Source organism: Ostrea edulis, chromosome 7 (assembly GCF_947568905.1).
Source record: "Ostrea edulis chromosome 7, xbOstEdul1.1, whole genome shotgun sequence".
Classification (NCBI taxonomy): domain Eukaryota; kingdom Metazoa; phylum Mollusca; class Bivalvia; order Ostreida; family Ostreidae; genus Ostrea; species Ostrea edulis.
In genome coordinates this window covers 30728107-30747980 of record NC_079170.1, presented here as the reverse complement: position 1 = coordinate 30747980, position 19874 = coordinate 30728107, and the positions used below count along the sequence as shown (strand labels likewise).

General features: G+C 35.4%; 2 protein-coding genes and 4 long non-coding RNA genes across 6 annotated transcripts in view; 3 read left to right on the top strand and 3 right to left on the bottom strand.

Moving 5' to 3' along the window:
• The window catches only part of LOC125654652 (uncharacterized), a 534947-nt gene that overhangs the window by 7168 nt on the left and 507905 nt on the right, over positions 1 to 19874 (top strand). The gene's annotated exons all lie outside the window — the stretch shown is intronic.
• The window catches only part of LOC125654656 (GTPase IMAP family member 7-like), a 662712-nt gene that overhangs the window by 268865 nt on the left and 373973 nt on the right, over positions 1 to 19874 (bottom strand). The gene's annotated exons all lie outside the window — the stretch shown is intronic.
• Positions 1051 to 5094, top strand: LOC125657364 (uncharacterized). The gene is made up of 2 exons (XR_008796855.1): positions 1051 to 1504; positions 4350 to 5094. It is a non-coding gene; the product is annotated as an uncharacterized LOC125657364 (long non-coding RNA).
• LOC130048015 (uncharacterized) lies at positions 4646 to 6414 on the bottom strand. The gene is made up of 2 exons (XR_008796849.1): positions 5703 to 6414; positions 4646 to 4788 (listed from the first exon to the last, which is right to left on the bottom strand). It is a non-coding gene; the product is annotated as an uncharacterized LOC130048015 (long non-coding RNA).
• Positions 9904 to 12301, bottom strand: LOC130048013 (uncharacterized). The gene is made up of 3 exons (XR_008796845.1): positions 12167 to 12301; positions 11884 to 12038; positions 9904 to 11776 (listed from the first exon to the last, which is right to left on the bottom strand). It is a non-coding gene; the product is annotated as an uncharacterized LOC130048013 (long non-coding RNA).
• On the top strand, positions 11769 to 13982 carry LOC130048011 (uncharacterized). The gene is made up of 2 exons (XR_008796841.1): positions 11769 to 12696; positions 13170 to 13982. It is a non-coding gene; the product is annotated as an uncharacterized LOC130048011 (long non-coding RNA).

The window sequence follows — 19874 nt, the reverse complement described above, 5'->3', positions numbered from 1 at the left end:
AAAAGCATCCTTTGGTGGAAGGCTTTCACGTTTGTTCAAATGAAGGGCCATGCCGCTTCAAAGGGAAGATGATCACAAAAATGCATATTTAGGGTGAGGTCATTTAAAAATGTTCTCAACAATCATTGGGCCAGAAGAGCTAAAATTTACATGAAAGCTTCCTGACATAGTGCAAATTCAAATTTGCTAAAACCATGACCCCTGGTGGTAAGTTGGGGCCACAATAGGGGATTAAAGTTTAACATGCGAATATACATAGAAATTACATGTATGTATAGGTAAAATTTTTGATATTCTTCTTCTCAAGAACCACTGGGCCAGGATTGTTTAGATTTACATAAAAACTTCCTGACATAGTGCAGATTCAAGTTTGTTAAAATCATGGCCCCCGGGGGTTGGATTGGGCCACAATAGGGGATCAAAGTTTTACATACAAATATATAGGAAAAATCTCATCAAGAACCACTGAGCCAGAAAAACTGAGATTTACAGGAAAGCCTTCTGACATAGTGCAGAGTCAAGTTTGTTAAAATCATGGCCCCTGGGGGTCAGATGGGGCCAAAATATGGGATCAAAGTTTTACATACAAATATATCTAGGAAAAATCTTTAAAAATTTTCTCAAGAACCACTGAGCCAGAAAAGCTGAGATTTACATGAAAACTTCCTGATATAGTGCAGATTTGATAAGATTGTTAAAATCATGCCCCACCCCTCCCCCTAGGAGTAGGATGGGGCCACAATAAGGATCAAAGCTTTACATGCAAATATATATAGGGAAAATCTTTAAAATGGGCCACGGTGACTCGATCAGGTGAGCGATGTGGTCCATGGGCCTTTTGTTTGAATTCTTCTTCACAACCATAGGGCTAACTTCAGCCAAACTTGCCACAAAGCATGCCTGGGTAGAGAGGATTCAAGTTTGTTTAGATGAAGTGCCACGCCCTTTTTGAAGTGGAGATAATTAAGAATTAATAAGAATTTTGTGGCAAATATTACAAATATTCCTCTCAAATTAATATGCAAGCATAACCAGATAGTGCAGATTCAAAGAACATGACCCACAATATGCCATTTTTGGCCTACCAAATTTGGAAAAATTAAAGAACACTTTAGAATAAATCTAAGATTATATTTTTTATCCATAACATGAGCCAAGTTGTATTGCGCAATCGTTTCCTCACACCGGATGTTTAAAGCACTCAAGTAAATGCCCAAACCTACCGCAGTTTCACGTTTTCCGGGAAAATCGCATAAATTTGCCAACTTCAGTCTATAAATTCACATGGGCCGCATTACTCACGACTCAATTTTGTAAACTAAAATTAAAATGCAAAGTTCGATTAACACTTTCCATCAAAAAAATTAACTCGTAAGCAATGCGGCCATGTCGAAAAAAAAAAAAATAATGATAACAAAAGTGTCGTCTGGAAACGTCAGATTCCAAGGAAGTCAATACATACAACTAACACAGTTGATACGACTCAAAAAGAAACAGCAAAGAGGTGAGTTTTTATGTTCTTATATATTTTTTAAACTAAAAAATCAATATCTAAACGAGTAAATATGAGAGTCATGGCCTATGGTAAAAAGGTACAAGAGGGGGAGGGGGGGGGGGGGGGGGGTGGTAACCTATCGTGTATGTTTGATTTCGAAGTCCGTTCCGATGGCTTTAAAAGTACCGATTTCCCTACCTTTTGTTACTTTAAAAATGATATTGTTCGAAACAGAATGAATGTTCGAATCAAACGTACAGTACAAACTTATTCGGCCATACGGAATACCCTAGTTAGAATAATCTAACTGTGTCTCGGGACAGGCCCTCACCACAATCGGTGCCGTAGGACATTATCATTTTAACGATAGAACATTCTCTCTAGGAATACCCCAGTTAACATTTCAATTATACAGGCCCAGCATGTACACATGTATTACGCATGGAGATGTGCGATATATATTCAGACAGTATGGTCTATCGTATGAATTTGTCCATTGGTTCTCATAATTTTTACAAATTATGTACGTTTAATTAATATAGGCTACAGTTCAAAGTTTCTTATAAAATATGAAGTCTGTCAATTATAACTGTAAAGTTGTAGCAACGTGTTACATTAACAAATGTCCGAATATTACGGCAATGTCAAACACGGCTGCAAGCTCTATCTATTTTACATTTGTACTTGAGAATTTGAACGCACAATATTCATACATCGAACGGAGATGAAACAATTGTTGTTTTGTTTTCAACTTCAACTATTTAAGTTCGTAAATTCATAAGTCCCTTGTATATACGTGGAAAGAAACCTACAAAAACACACAGAAAGTTTGTTTTTAATGAAGTAGGTCAATTTAAATACATATCAAAATATATCTTGTTAAATAATATTTGACATAACTTGTGTTGAAATGTAGAGTATTCTCTTAATTATATTTACTTTTTTTCGATTGAAGGGCAATAACTCTAAATGGAAAACATAGTTTACTAGTGGAGGATCCTAGTTTTTTTAATTTTCTTTCGTTTTGTTTTATATATACACACGAAAATCACACGCTTTAATTGATTTTAGAATTTTTATTTTGTGCTATAGACAAAATTGATATTGAAAAGATATATTTTAAATGTTAGGAAAAAAAAAAAAATCAATAAACTTTAAGGTGAAACGGCAAACCCCCACCCCCCAAAAATGTATTACAATACTACTGATAATTTTTCTATTATTTATATTATTTTATGTATGGAGATGTGCATGGTTTTTGCACCAGTTTTCTTTTTGGATTAGGAAAATGGTTTACTTTTTCCTTAAAAAAGGACTTTGGAAGGGTCCATTAAACAGACCCAGGTTGGGAGATTTCAGGCTCTCATGGACTTAATTTCCGTGGAAACGAGGGGGTTATTTATATTCAGTCTTTCCTACCCCGGGATAGGAAAGACCGAATATAAATAACTTCCTCGTTTCCACAGAAATTTACATGGACTACATAATAGAAATAAATTAACCATGTAATATACATTGTTGTAAACCCCATACCCCCTCTATATGTCACACTGACATTAATCAACAAAACATATGAAGATACACATTTTCAGTTTATTAGTGAAAAAAAAATAATTCCAAGTTTTTGAATACAATTTATTAATTGATTCACCAAGCATTAATTAACAAGTTAATTGATTTATAATTAGATTTTATGAAAAATAACCTAGGCTAATGGGTTTTAACATGAAGATTATAAGACTCTCTTATGAGTAGCCATGAAATATAAGGTGATTCCACCCGAGGGTTGCAAAAAAGCTGTGAAACCCGAGGCTTTGCCGAGGGTTTTACCGCTTTTTTGCAACCCCGAGGGTGGAATCACCTTAATATTTCATGGCAACTCATAAGAGAGTATTTTTCTCTCATATTTCTAGAGTTTTCCGTTTTCCTTGTGCCAAGCGACGCCATTTTGAGAATTTTCCAATTAATTAATTTTTCGCTGTACATCAAAAATAACACCAGAATTGAATTCTACGACCTTAATTTTGGCAACTACGTTGCCGACAAAAACTCGGCGACGAGTGTATAAGTGAATGATATTAGAGTTATTCCTCTTTGAATAAATCAATAATCAGGGTGATGCGTGACGTAACTCGACAGTCCATCAGCGCGAAACATTTTGACAGACCTAATCAGAATATGAATCCACAACTGCACATTTTTTTTCTTAGAGGAGCATTAATATTGATATTAATTGAGCAGTTATTTAATGACGAGTGTGTGAAGAGAGATTCCAAGTGGTTTTTGTTGGTGAATATGGGCATGGCTAGACTTTCGTTTTCCACGCGTGCAAGGACTCGAGTCTCATAGACATTGGAGGCACTTATTTCACCTGAGACACATATAGGGACAGTAGACGTTGACAGAGTGAATGTGGAGGTAGGCCTAGTACTAATAGACCGTGTGGGCTGGGTTTCTGTGAACTGGCATAATGCACCGAATGACATAGGTGTATGAGGAATTTGTGACTGTTGTTGAGTGTGCGGTAGTTGTTCAAGGAATGTGTAATTTTGTGTCCGGTCACATACACCTGGAGATTATCAGGGACATTACAATCTGTCATTTTTTGTACAAGAGCTTTGCAGACGCTAGTGTTCGTCAATCGAGGCGAGGCAAGTTACAAGCTAGTTGTGTATTGATTATGACGTCACGGGATATGTAAGATAAACGTCACGTGATATGAAAGATAGAAATATCTTACATACCTTTCTTTCATAGAATATCTGTATCTTACATACGTAGATATGAGAGAAAAGATTTTCATCCAACCCAAATTGTATATTTTAATTACATGTATATGACATAAATATTTCAGATATGCCAAGGAGTGGTCCCTAATTCTTTCTCTGTTTCAACTGTCTATGGAGAGTAAAACCAAAACACAGATCCAGGATTTCAAAGAAATATAGGTCAGTGATCACCACTCTGATAGGGAGGGCACCATCTGATCATGATTTTCTGTGCAATATATGCCAGAGTGTGTGTGTTGCTTCCATATTAAACAGAAGAATATCAAGTCGGTTAGGCAACAGATTCAAGACAGTCCAGCACCACCACCAGCAGCAGCGGTTCTTCCAATTAGTCCCCCTTCTGTATCACTCCCATCCCCATGTACATCAAGAGGGCACACTTCATGCTGTATCTACGAGTGACCAGGTCCAAAGTTAGTTGTAGTCCCAGTAGGAGTAAGGCATGAAATCTTCATTTCAAAAGAGGCCATCATTACTGCCGGGGCTCGCTTCTGTACAAATCACCTACAACAAGACATAGAAGAACTTGAACCTATTGCTGACAATACCATGTTCAACAAAACAGGAGTGACATAATTAATCAAACAAGTTTTTGAGAGCTGAAGTTTTGAGAAAAGAGAAAATAAGGTTGGATTTTGACAACAGTGAAAGTCTGACAGTGAGCATCAGAATCTCCTGGGAACCCCTAAAGCTGCTTTTGAGGACTTGCTGACATATGTAAACCTGTAGAATATGGAAACTTGTGCTAGATAAAAGCTTTATAACCTTTCTACCAGTGATGTATTTGTTGACAATAAAAAGGGTATTTGATTTTAGCAGAATAATTACTTATTATGAACTACTAGTATTATCATTATGATATTTAACTGGCAAATAACAACAACAAACATGATTTGTAAATGTTATTTCCTGTATAGATCTACATGATACTTCTATTTTGGGAACATTATGAAAATAGGCCAATTTAGATTATTTCTCATTCTGTGGCATTTACAAGCATGTATACATTACATGTAAATGCAATATAATCCAAACAATTTAAAACTACAGTGCCTTAGCATATATTCTATTTCAAATATGTATCTAGATGTAATTCTATTCAAATCTATATTAATGCCTGGAAGATTTTTAGATCACAGCTCATGAATTACGTTCTGTCAGTCAATAATGTATTGCACAAACATTTAAAAAAATTGTTGGTTAAAAGACCTCAGTATCTTTACATGATTAATATGTGTAGGAATATACAATTATTGATCAAGATAAATACAGTAAAATTTATACAGTATCATTTCTCAAATCGTATTTTCAGAGTCAATAATATACTGACTCTGATCCCCTATATCGGTGTTGTGTTGTTATTATTTACGCTATGAAATCTACATATACATGTAACAAAAAGATCATTTGATACTTACTATTAGGTATCTACAGTAATTTTCCTTTAATCAGGTTTCACAGCAAATGCTCGTTGAACGTGTAATTCCGAGTAAATTCGAATTGAACATGTTTTGACGAGACGCGGTGTCAACTTATTTCGTTACCATTGCTTTCGATACTCGGTCGTTTTAATACTCAAAAAAAAAAAAAAAAGAAGAAAGAAAACAAAAAAACCCCCAAAACTATGGAATATGATATGAAACAGAATTGTTCCAATGATTTACTTCTTTCACCATGTAAATAAACTACATACTATATTTATTCTTCTTATTTCAGTATTTTAAAATTCAAGTAAAAATAATTTAAAAGTAAAGTTGAACAATCACGGCTTTGAACATCATTTCCAAAATATTTCTTATTTCTATTTCCCAAATTTGGTCAAAAATGCTTATTATGATCATTGAATAAGCCATTCTAGCTATTTGAGTGCATATAACTTGATATATTCAAAGATTGATAGGTTCATGTTCATTGTACATGGTCATTGGAGGTTTATTGTTATGACGTGTATCCCGAAATGTTAATTTTTTAACATTAAATACCACAATATTCAACGTCATATTAACAAAAAAGTATAGAATATATGAAAAAAAGAAAAACATTTCTAGAAAGCCTATATCCCGAAGCTTATTATATACGGAAATTATCAATATCCTAGGCTAGGCCATTTTTCATGGTTCGTGGGTCATGTTCTTTGTTGAACTTGTGGTCCCTTGAGGTAGGATGAGGCCACAATAGGGGATCAAAGTTTTACATAGGAATATATAGGAAATATCTTTAAAAATCTTACAGCAGGGCTATGAATGCTCAATTATTAATTTAATGTAGTTCCACCTTAATGCGATGCCATAAGATTTTGCAAAATCAATGATATATTTAGATTTATGCATGATAGGAATATAAAATTTGTTAGAGTCTTTTCCAAAAGTGAATTTAAAAAAATCTTGTTAAAAATAATATTTTCAAAAGCCTAAGTTGTATATCAATAATCAATGATATGTTTCAAAAGAATGAATCCAAGGGCAATAACTCTGTTTTCATTGAATTCTTTATCAAGTCCATTATGTGATTGATTTCCTTTATTTTTCACAGACCTTTTTTATATTTTTGTAAAGAAACACTTTCATGAAACTAGAAAACTGACATGGTCAGCACTTCCATATATAGCAGTACTTACAAAATGCACCTCACTAGTGAATTGAATAGCTTGACTTTGCTGTACTCCATACTTCCTTGTTTGTGTTGTGATCCTCCTCTCTGTAAAGAAAATTTTCCACATCTTCCATCTTGTCTTTCCGTACTTTAACCGTTTTGTCTCTCTTTGCATTCCATTTGACAACATAGCTGCAATATCTGAATACTTAATCAAATAAGTTTTTATTATTTCACGAGTGTTTTCTCATATTTGGTGTAAGACGAGACTGTGGATCAAGCTACAGGGCTTGAAACTAACTTTTTATGTCACCGGTACCACTCCAGCCGGACTGATATTCTCATCTAAACAATAACTAACGTGTAAAACCTTTCAAAGGTGTACACATGTTAGTCATTGTTTAGATGAGTACAGGTGTACACGTGTTAGTCATTGTTTAGATGAGTACAGGTGTACACATGTTAGTCATTGTTTAGATGAGACAGGTGTACACATGTTAGTCATTGTTTAGATGAGAACAGGTGTACACATGTTAGTCACTGTTTAGATGAGTACAGGTGTACACATGTTAGTCATTGTTTAGATGAGTACAGGTGTACACATGTTAGTCATTGTTTAGATGAGTACAGGTGTACACATGTTAGTCATTGTTTAGATGAGTACAGGTGTACACATGTTAGTCACTTGTTTAGATGAGTACAGGTGTACACATGTTAGTCATTGTTTAGATGAGTACAGGTGTACACATGTTAAGTCATTGTTTAGATGAGTACAGGTGTACACATGTTAGTCATTGTTTAGATGAGTACAGGTGTACACATGTTTTAAACAATGAGTAACCCAGTCCAAAAAAAAAAATTACCAATCCACCAGGGTTTCCAGAAATAATTTAACAATATTTCAATAATTTAAATGTTATTGAAGTAAAATAATGGGATTTAACATGTGATTAACATGGCAAGGTCCTGTTTCTACCAAATAAGGAATATTGGAAGGATTAGACACATTATTGACGAACAACCTGCAAAACACTAATGCATGCTCTGGTGACAGTCAAGACTCGACTATGCCAATGCATTGCTACTTGGCTTACCAAACAGGACCACGGACAAACTCCAACATGTACAGAATACAGCAGCAAGGATAATGACTTGTACTAAAAAAACATTTAATTTATCATATTACACCTGTATTGTATAACCTGCACTGGCTCCCGGTTCAGAACCGATGAAATACAAAGAGCTTGTACACACATACAAAGCAGTCCACAAAACCGGACCAACCTACGTTAGTGAGATTAATACCTCGTATTGCCCTCCAAGAAATTTACGTTCGGGTAATGGGATGCTTCTAAATGTTACACAAATAAGAACACAGACTCACGGAAACAGGCGTTTTGACTACTCCGCGTCAAATCTGTGGAATATGCCTTACCACAGTGTTCGAAATTAAATCATAGACCGAGTCTATGTCAAATGGCTCAGGTCTATGCCAACTGTAATTGAGATGGACCAAATTGTCTATGCCAATTTTCTAGATTTAAAGCAATAAAGTTATCCCAAAGGACCTTGCATGGTCAGTCGACGTCTGATAAACATTATGAGGAAAGGAGGGATATTATAGAAATGGAAAGAAAATATGCTTTCTAAGTATATTAGAAGTAAATGAAAATGTTTTAAATTTGTGTTATTTTTTTTTTTCAATGTTGCGGTCTATGCCAATTTGATGAGGTCTAAGTCATCTTGTGTTGGCATAGACCCGTGGTCTTACTAAGTTCTGAACCAATTTCGAACACTGTTACCACTCAGATTTTGCTAAGCTAAATCTCTGGACATTTTTAAGCGACATCTAAAGACTCATTTTTTAGCTCACCTGAACCGAAGGTTCAAGTGAGCTATTCTGATCACATTTTGTCCGTCGTCCGTCTGTCTGTCTGTCCGTCCGTCTGTCTGTAAACTTTTCACATTTTCGACTTCTTCTCCAGAACCACTGGGCCAATTTCAACCTAACTTGGCCAAAAGCATCCTTGGGTGAAGGGCTTTCAAGTTTGTTCAAATGAAGGGCCATGTCCCTTTCAAAGGGGAGATAATCACAAAAATGCAAAAATAGGGTGGGGTCATTTAAAAATCTTCTTCTCAAGAACCACTGGGCCAGAAGAGCTGAAATTTACCTGAAAGCTTCCTGACATATTGCAGATTCAAGTTTGTTCAAATCATGGCCCCCGGTGGTAGGATGGGGCCACAAGGGGGGATCAAAGTTTTACATACAAATATATAGGGAAAAAACTTTAAAAATCTTCTTCTCAAGAACCACTAAGCCAGAAAAGCTGAGATTTACATGAAAGCTTCCTGGCATAATGCAGATTCAAGTTTGTTCAAATCATGGGCTCCGGGGGTTGGATGGAGCCACAATAGGGGAAGTCCCGAGACAAAATCCCAGGATTTATCAGGATTGTCCTGAAAAGTCCTGCTTTTTTGAAACTGAGATTGACAAGGAATTAGAGGGACGGTATTGGCAGTGGGACATTTCAGGACTTTTAAGGATAATTTCCCCATTGAAAATACAGCAGGATATCCCAGGAAGTCCCAAGACAAAATTCCAGGATTTATCAGGATTGTCCTGAAAAGTCCTGCTTTTTTGAAACTGAGATTGACAAGGAATTAGAGGGACGGTATTGGCAGTGGGACATTTCAGGACTTTTAAGGATAATTTGAACACTTAAATTTGCCTTTTATAGTCCTGCAAAGTCTCACTTAATCCTGCAATCTGAAAGGGGAGAAAGTGGGATTATTCTGGACATGTCTTGGAAAGTCCCAGTAGACAGGACTGGGATTTTGCAGGATTTTATTGGATCTCCCTAAAAATCCTGCTTTTTGAGTTGATGCAGGACTCCTGGAAAGTCCCAATTTATCCTACTAACCTGTTTTGGTCTTACCCTACTGTGGAATAAAACTCAAGATCCAGGATATGTGATATCTTTTCTGTAAAAGTGGCAATTAAGAATGAAATTATGAATCAAAATGATAATCTGATAATAAAATTTATTTAACATACATATACATAAATTTCAGCAATACTTATATGAACTTCCAAAGCAAGTACTTTGAAAAGTTCATTTAAATTATGGCTGGGGTGAGCTAAAAAGCACTATTTCTTACGTAAACAAATAATTAAACAAGAGGTCCATGGACCACATCGCTCACCTTAGTCATCTTGGTACATATTTAAAGATTTCCCATATACTTGTGTGTAAAACTTTTGTCCCTATAATGTGGCCAAAACCTACCCTTGGGGGCCACGATTCAGGGTTGTCACTAGAAAATATTGAAGACGAGTCCCGGTATCATGGTTTGTAAGCAGCTTGAGTCCCATGAAAATTTGACGAGTCCCATGAAAGTTGAATTAAAGAGTCATTTAGATTTTTCCTACACCTTTATTTATACCGAGTGAACACAAGCTAATGTCGTACCTCTGTTCACTTTCATCTTCAACAAATGGCAAAAATCAGTTAATTTTCGCCAAGCCCATGCATAACAGTGCAGTGATCACTTTGTACACATGAAATTAAAAGTAATCATTCACGACTCGGTCTCATACAACTAATTACCCATTGCAAACAGAATTACTTTCCCGAATCCTCTATCATCGTTACAACCCTATTCAGTATTAAACAAAATTTTAATTAAATAATTATTGTGATAAAATAGATGCGTACTAATTTTGTTTGTAAAATGATGTAAAATCTACCAAAGTTTACAAACTACGCTACTTTCAATTCCAATAAAAATGGCTACCGGAGGACAAACATTTATAATTAAATATAGATCCTGATTTCTAAAAAAAAAAAAAAAAAAGAAACATATATAAATAACTGCCTGTGAGTGGCAAAATGTTTTTTACTTTGTATCTAAATTTCAATATTATATTCTAATTTACACCCAATTGACTGCACTAAACAAACAAGTCGGATTGGGACACTGTGAACTCGGTGGTATCATCTCGGTTCACATTAGAGCGTAACATTTTACCTAGATTTTTTCCTATGAGTTTTAATGAATACACAAATCAGGACTTCTAAGTAAAATTATGATTTTTACTTAGAGTCCGAGACACGTCTGCGGGACTCGCCATATCAGACAAACCCCAATGAAATTTCTGTGATCCTATTCCTGCGTTAGTGACAACCCTGTGAATTTTACAAACTTGAGTCTACACTATGTCGGGAAGCTTTCATATAAATCTCAGCTTTTCTGGCCAAGTGTTTCTTGAGAAGACAATTTTCATAAAGATTTTCCCTGTATATTTGTAAGTAAAACTTTGATCCCCTATTGAGACCCAATCCACCCCCCCCCCCTCCCCCCGGGTCATTGGTTTTAACAAACTTGAATCTGTACTATGTCAGGAGGCTTTCATGTAAATTTCAGCTTCTCTGTCCCAGTGGTTCTTGAGAAGATTTTTGAATGACCCCACCGTATTTTTGCGATTATCTCCCCTTTGAAGGGGCATGGCCCTTCATTTGAACAAACTTGAAAGCCTTTCACCCAAGGGTGCTTTGTGTCACTTAGTTTGGTTGAAATTGACCCAGTGGTTCTGGAGAAGATGAAAATGTGAAAAGTTTTCGCCGACGACAGACAACAAACAAATTTTGATCAGAAAAGCTCACTTGAACCTTCGGCCCAGGTGAGCTAAAAAAAAATTTTTAAACAGGTATTATCAAATTGTCCCTGAAGTTGAATTTTGTTTATCTTGATGTCACGGGTAACCTGGTTCAAAGATCTATTTCTTCGACTCGTGGGTGGGGGAAGGTCACTGCTCCAGACCTAAACAACTTGAGACGGTCTCTCATCTTGTTTCTAACTTCTTTGAGGGCCATCTCTGGATTTTTCTCTGGTACAGAGGCTTAAAAGATAGCATAATGAATTATTTGAGAGGTTGCATAACAGGTTTTATAAATGAACATCATGCAAAATTTAAAATATCTATGTCTTGAACTTGTATATATGCACCTTCTGCATCGTCTTCCCTTTTATCTAAGCCATCTTTGGTCTCACGGGCGTTTTCCTGTCACACTGCATGATGTCGGTTCATCCACTGAAAACAGTGCCTTATTAAAAGTCACTTGATGATATTCTAAATTCATAACTATCTCTTCAAGTCCATGCTACAATGAAAGAGAACATGTACTAGATAAAAATATTGGAAACAGGATGATATTTTGTTAAGGTGTGACAATTCCACTAGACTACCAAAAAAGACGAATTATTACAAACCAAAAGTAAAAATACTAACCAGCAACGCCGTGTATTTTGAACAACTAGGCCTATCCCCCAGTTTCTGAGTGTAAGGTGAATCCTATATTCCTATCTGGAATCCATTCCATGCTTGATTGCATACTGATTCTGTTGAATGTTCTCCATCCTTGCGATTATTTCCCTGACTTCGCGCCCAGAAAGGAACATTGAAAAAAAAGCGCTTTGATCACTTGCGTGAACGTCAGGTCGTACACTGACTGACTCGTCCCCAGGTCAACACGTAACCAAAAGACGATCAGTAAAAAGTTATACAATCGACCAGTGGAAACCCAGTGTATAAGACTTCATATATATACATATGATATATTTTATACATGATATATCTTATATCGAATTAGAACGGGGAGAAGAAAAAACACGACAAGCTTCGTACATTGTACAAGTTGACCGAAACGACATCACCGGAAGTTACAACTTTCAAAGAAGTCATTTATGATTTAAAGATTTGTGAATGGAAATCAATAACATCGGAATGAAAAAGGACTACGGGGTAACGGATGACACTCTGTAAGTACCATATGCTTATTTTGTTTACGTTTGTAAATGATTACATGCATTGGAAAAATACACGCTTGATCGCTGGACCACTCGAAATTCCTCGATACAATCATTCTATTTACAGCTTAACATATCAAAACAAACTACTCTTCTTTTTTTTTAACGTAAACCATTGACTGGTTCGATCTAGATGGAAAGGGTATAATCACCAGAACATTGTATCATGGATATCCATCATTATGATTCTGTTTCGATCAGTTGACCTTGTTCTGTAATTATTACTGCTTCGTAAAATAACTACGGACAGTACGGTTACAAAATTTAGCATGGCAAGCTGATTGTATCCATCAGTGATAATTTATTGCTATTTGCACCTCAAAACATTGATGTGTCAAAGAAACTTTTCTAAATATAAAATTTTTAATCAGTGTCTTGAAAATTAAGTTTCTTCATTAATAATTTGTAATTAATTATTATTGCAGGAGATTGAGAACCCAAAAGGTACATGCTGTGCAAGAAAGATGTAAACATGCGAATTCCTAAATGTACTAAATATTAAAACATCAACTGCAATCTTCAGTGGTGACATCCAAAAGTTGATATGCCATTGGTACTTCAAGTGATACGACCGTGACATTGGAAAATCCTTTTGATACAGACATTTCTTAAAGTTCAGTTTCGAACATTAATGCCGCTGTGTCATCTCTGGAAATGGAAAAGCCTACCACAGAATCTGATGAATTTTTGAACATTCTTTCACAAAAAGGGATCTTCTTTATTTTGAAGAAGGTAGCCCAGGAACTGGAAATCTGTTATCAAAATGATCTTAATAATACACTGGACAATATTCTAACCTAAAAAAAACACATGACAAACCCGATTGAACTCCTGTGATGAAGCATCTCAAAACTCAAATTATGGTAGTCATTCAAGTGACATTGAGGATTTCAATAGCGCATTTGACAGTAAAGTGATTTTTATTCAAGTTCAGATTGTTGTCATTATAAATTTATAAGAAGTGTTCTCATAGCCAACATTTTTCAAGTCTACTTTTGATGAAATATAGTCTTTTCTATTACAACTTATTATGACATGATTGTTGTTGTATACATAAATGTTCTTATCCACGAATCATTCACTGTTCTTATAGGGTTTTTTTTAGCCTGAACTATGTAGCAATGACATGTCAAGGTAATCCAGAAAATGTAAAATCTTTTCTTTGATATGACAAGGATTTAATTTTGTAACAATATCTAAAAGTCCTGTAACCCTCATTAAAGTCCTTTATAATCTGACTTCACTGGTTGTAAGATTTTGAGGGTAATTGCAAGACTTCTCTCTTTGCATACTTTTAATACGAAGTCCTGGAAAGCAATGTAAAGTCTTGCATTATCTTGAATGTATCAAGTATGAGATTTTTAGGGAATTTCTGGGACGATGTTTTCGTCTTCATTTTATAATAAAGTCCTGAAAAACACAAGAATGTCCTAGAAAAACCTGCTGCTATGAGAGTGGGACTTTGTAAGACATTTAGGTAATAAATATGTCCTAGAAATTCTTGCAAAGTCACTCTTGATGTAAGTGGGATATTCCAGGACAAATGCAGAAACATGAAGTCCTGTATTATCCCACTGCATTAGGACATGGGAGAAGTGGGACTTCACAAGGAAGTCCCAGGACTTCCAGGGATATCCTTCAATTAAGCAAAAAAGTGGGATTTATTTTCAGAGGGGATGTTTAGTGTTATTTTAGCTTAATTTATAGCCGCTGCAGTCTGTTACAGAACCATTAATGCTTTAAGTATAATATCAATTTTAGAAAACAAATGTGCATCAACAAGATTTTAAAACTTGCTATGGATTAATCTTGAATTCAGTTAATACAAAATGACAAGATCACCTACATTACGAGGCAGTATATAATAAAATCTAAGATCTTTGGTATACTTGCAGCGAACTGTAATTTCATTTGCCACAAGTTCACCGCTACCAGGGAGTATTTGGATCTCCTGTGATATACAAATATGGTAAAGAAAGATTTCTGGTATACTTCCAGCGAACTTCATGTTTGTTCGCCACAAGTTCACTGCTACCGGCGAATGGCTGCGAACTAGTGTTTAAGCTTTTGGTGAACAAAATAGTTAGCCGCTAGTTTACTGTAAGTTTGCCGCAAGGTTGCCGCATACTGTATAGTTTGGTAAGGGAGCTACTACACCATTTGAATTGTTCCATTCTCGAAAAGAACCGTTTATTTCCACATGACATCAAACCGTTCAGCGTTCCATTCCCAAACCATCGCGTTCCGTTCTCATTCAAAACTCATTGTTCATTTTTGCATAGCCATTTGGAACTCGCGTATCAGTCGGACATATTGCACGAGGTGGAAGACCATATAATAATTGCTTTTGGTTCAATACAATATTTTGAAGTTGCACAATGCTGGACTTTCCATAGCTCAAATCTGTAAAAGTTAACAAATTACCATTTCATCGCGATACGGCAGGGCATATATTTTTATTTTGAGGTAAACAGGAAATTGACTTTTGCCAAAGATTGTGTATGGAAATCAGCTTACTGAAGAAGAAAATATGTGAAAATGGAATTTTCATTTTGAAATGAATAATTAATGATAATGTTACCATTTGATGAAAAGAAGTTTGAGCACGTTTTTTTTTTTTTTTTTTAATTTGTCGATTATCATAGATGATTTTGAAACAAACACAATATCAAATTGTAAGATGAATTTTATGTAGTGTTCATGTACCTCTAAGACTAAATATAAATTCAAATTTGACATGTTTTGATGAAAGTGTTGGGGAATTAAAATGAATTCAATTGCTTACTTGTTAGTATTTCAACTGGTGTGGTGTCAGCTTCAAAGTGAAGTGATCAAGGCACTGCTAGGAATTAATTGCTAGGGTAATTAATGGTATACTTGTCTATGGGAGAATTGACACATAGTCCATCCTATAGGTCCCCGTCTCAGACCTGTGATATTGGCTTCCTTATTACACAGGCAAATGTGCGAATTTCTGTGTGAAATTCACGTTAAAAGAGCATCAAATGTGAATTCACACGAAAAAAATTCACGTGAATTTCACGTGAAATCTTTAATATGAATTTCACATAAAATTCACCTGAATTTCACGTAAACTTTATAACGTTAAATCATGCATACATGGATATTTTGATACCCTGAATCTCGGGTTCAGATGAACACAAAAAAGGGGTACTACTCTGTATTCAATCTGCTGATAATTTAATTGATTGAATTTGTTTTTACATGGTTGTCTTCATTGTTTTTTTTCTCTTTCTTTTAAACTCTGAAAAAGAAATAGTTATGTATTAGAAGGACTGTTCAATATATAAAAGGAGTACATCTTAATCCTTATGTACACATACTGTGTTATGAATGAAATTGCATGTAGATGTAGCAGAAATGAAGAAAAAAAGTTGCAAAATTATCAATAATTTGTGTTTGAAAGAAACATAACCTTTCATATATTAACATACAGAATAGAATAGAATTATCATACATGTACGATGACCATGTGACCAGGTACAGAAGGCAGTCATGTAATATGTTTTCATATTATCATGTTCTAGTCCAGAGGCGATTTGAAAATGACTTCGCATTCCTCATTATCTAGATTAAATCTATATTAAATGCATTGCTTAAAATGAAACGATTGACATTGATATTGCCAAAATGCCATGTTTCTCTGAAATATTTTTTTCAATTGCTTCGGATCCACATATATTGCATCATATTATGAAACATAATTATTCAAACATTGATAGAGATCTTGTTTGCATGAAATTTGTGTGAATCTTAATTTTCATGTGAAATTCATGCGAATCACCATTTACATTATTTCCTTGCGAAAAGGAACTAATGTGAAAAGTGATATAATGCTTTTCACGTGAAATTTATGTGAATATTTTAACATGAATTTCACGTGAAAAGTGATTCACATAAAATTCATGTGGACATATTAACGTGAATTTCATGTGAATCACTTTCACGTGAAATTCACATGAAATTTACGTGAATTTCACGTGAACAGCATTTCACGTGAGGCACATTTGCCTGTGTAACCCTCTCAGAATTTTGGCAGATGTCTTTAAAGTATTTTTGAGTTCACCTGAGCTGAAAGCTCAAGTGATGTTTTCAGATCACTCGTCTTTCCGTCTGTCTGTAAGCTTTTCATACGTTCGACTTCTTCTCCAGAACCACTGAGCCAATTTCAACCAAACATTGTACAAATCATCTTTGGACTTTCTGCTTCCATATGGAGTGCCCCAAGGGTCAGTTCTGGGACCAAGACTTTATGCAATGTTTGCGAAACCGATTGGTGAAATCTGCTGCAGAAATCATATCATGTATCATTGCTATGCTGACGATACTCAGGCATACTTAGTTTTTAGACCTACAGATGCATGGAATGCTATCTCATCGCGGCTACAGGAATGCTTAGCAGATATAAAATCTTGGATGAACGTCAACCTGCTGAAATTAAACGAAGAAAAAACTGAATTTATAGTGTTTACTTCAAACGTTTCACCATCTTTTCAACTGTCTTTTGGAAATACCATTATTTCCAACTCGGACTGTGTTCGAAACCTTGGTGTTTTCTTCGACAGTGTACTTTCTTTTAAAAATCATATTAGTTCCATCTCTCGTTCTTGTTATTATCATCTACGGAATATTGCACGGATTCGTTCTTTCATCAATGATGATGCCTGCAAGACACTTGTATGTTCTCTTGTGTTATCACGCTTAGACTATGGAAATGCACTATTTAAAGGGCTACCCCAAACAGATCTGAGCAGGCTACAGACAATCCAAAACTCAGCAGCTCGAGTTGTTGCCGGGGTCAGGAAGCATGACCATATATCACCGGTGCTTGTGTCCTTGCACTAGCTTCCGGTTGATTCCCGTGTTGAATACAAGATTTTACTACACACATACAAGGCACTAAACGGATTGGCACCGGCCTATATCAGCGACCTCATCACTATGTACGAACCAAAACGATCTCTGCGTTCATGCAATTCACGATTGCTAGAAAAACCCCGCGTTCGTACAAAGACCTATGGAGATTGAAGGTTTGATGTAACAGCTGCCACACTATGGAACAGTTTACCGATAGACATCCGTTCGTGTGGCACTGTCAAAAGTTTTAAGACAAACCTCAAAACATATCTTTTTATGAAATCTTAATTATAACCATATTTTGTAATATATTCTTTTTTAAAGTAAAGGCTGGTTTGTCGCATGAACTCGTAATGTTTAAATTGTTTTATTTTATTTTGATGTTATATTTTATGCTCTGATTAATCTTATCATGTTTTACATTTTACATTGTTAAAGCGCTTAGAGTAATTACAAATTATATAATGCACTATATAAATGCCGCTCATTATTATTATCTTTGGGTGACAGGGATTCAAGTTTGTTCAAATAAAGGACCATGCGACCTTCAAAAGGGAGGTCATCACAAAAATAGGGTGAGGTCATTTAAAATTCCACCGCAATTTTGATTCTACAAATTTTACAAGACATTTTTACTTCAACTTTTGTTTTAAGATGGTGTGGGATATATGGTTCTGCGTAGCAATCTTGTTTTAATTAAAGTAAACTTTTATTTAGGCAAGGAATTTCTCTCTCTCCTGCATTGTCTATATATGAATAAAAAGTACCGAGAGTGTCCAAAATACAGATTTTTAGATTGAGGCCAAACCGTTCATTCCAATCTTGGCCCAAAGCGTTTTGTTCTCGATGAGAACCGTTCGTTCCTTATCTCAGAGTGTTCCGTTTTTACTGAGAACCGTTCCTTCAAAACCATTCAGCTTTCATTTCCCTGAAACAAAACCGTTTATTCCCAAACCGTTCAGCGTTGATTCACTGGTGTAGTACGCTTCAGGGTCTGTTACAATAATGAAAGGTGAAGATAACGAACAATCATGAATGATCAATCTCATAACTCCTATAAGTATTACAAAATAGGGAGTTGGGCAAACACGGACCCCTGGACACACCATAGGTGGGATCAGGTGCCTATAGGAGGATATATCGAGTATAAGCACCCCCTGTCGACCGGTCACACCTGCCGTGAGCCCTATATCCTGATATAGCATAATAAAACTTGTAGATCTGAATACTGTTGAGAAAAGTGCCTCTGTAAAAGAAAATGAATAAAAACAACTAAACATGCAATCAAACTTAATGTATTTGTACAAAAGCACTGACTGAGCTCATATCTTAATGTGTATATCTGTTTTGTAAGGGTATTTCACTGAAGGAAATACATGTATTAAACATTTATTGCATGAATGTTAGGGAGATGTTCTGGAGATATGATGATTTATTCACCCAAGAAAAATCATTGCCTTCGGGGAATATGATTTTTCTTGGGTGAATAAATCTTCCTATCTATCTCCTGAACATTCGTACAATAAATTGTTTATAACGCTGAAACAAAACAAGACTACAGGCATGCAAATGAAGTTACCATGAATAATTCCTCTCTCTCTCTCTCTCTCTCTCAAATGATGTGTACACAGTTGCGTACTTGTGTATAGACATGATATTTGTAGGCTCAATCATGTGACTTGCTCAACCAATAGTATTTCAATAATAGTAGTGAGGTAAAGGAGATCTTTATTGATGATCAGTTAGATAGAAAACAATATTTCTATGTTTGAAAAAAAAAAATCCAAATAATATCAGATCAACTGTGGAACCTGTCATTCTGATATCGATGCTGACTGGACAGTAGGGATTTTCTTTGAATTTTCACTGTTGAATAAATCCAGATACATTTTAGTTCAAAATTGTATCGCTGATGTAATTTGAAGCAATTAATCCTTCCACTATTGCGCACACGTTCCGTTTTATCTTATCCTGGTGATAAATATCAATCCTTTCACTCTGGAGTTCCATGTGACAATTAATGCAAAGACTTGACGCAGAACGAATGATGAAATACATGCATGGCGAGTGAACAATGAAAACAATGTGAGTGGTGAACGTGAGAGGTTGGGGAATGGTGAGTGCAAAACTGAATGCAGAGCGCATGGAGAGTGACGATGACTTACGGAGAATGCACGGTGACCAAACAGAAAAATGATAATGAAGTAGAACGTTTCAGGGATTGTAACAATTGAACATCTTTAACTTTTTTT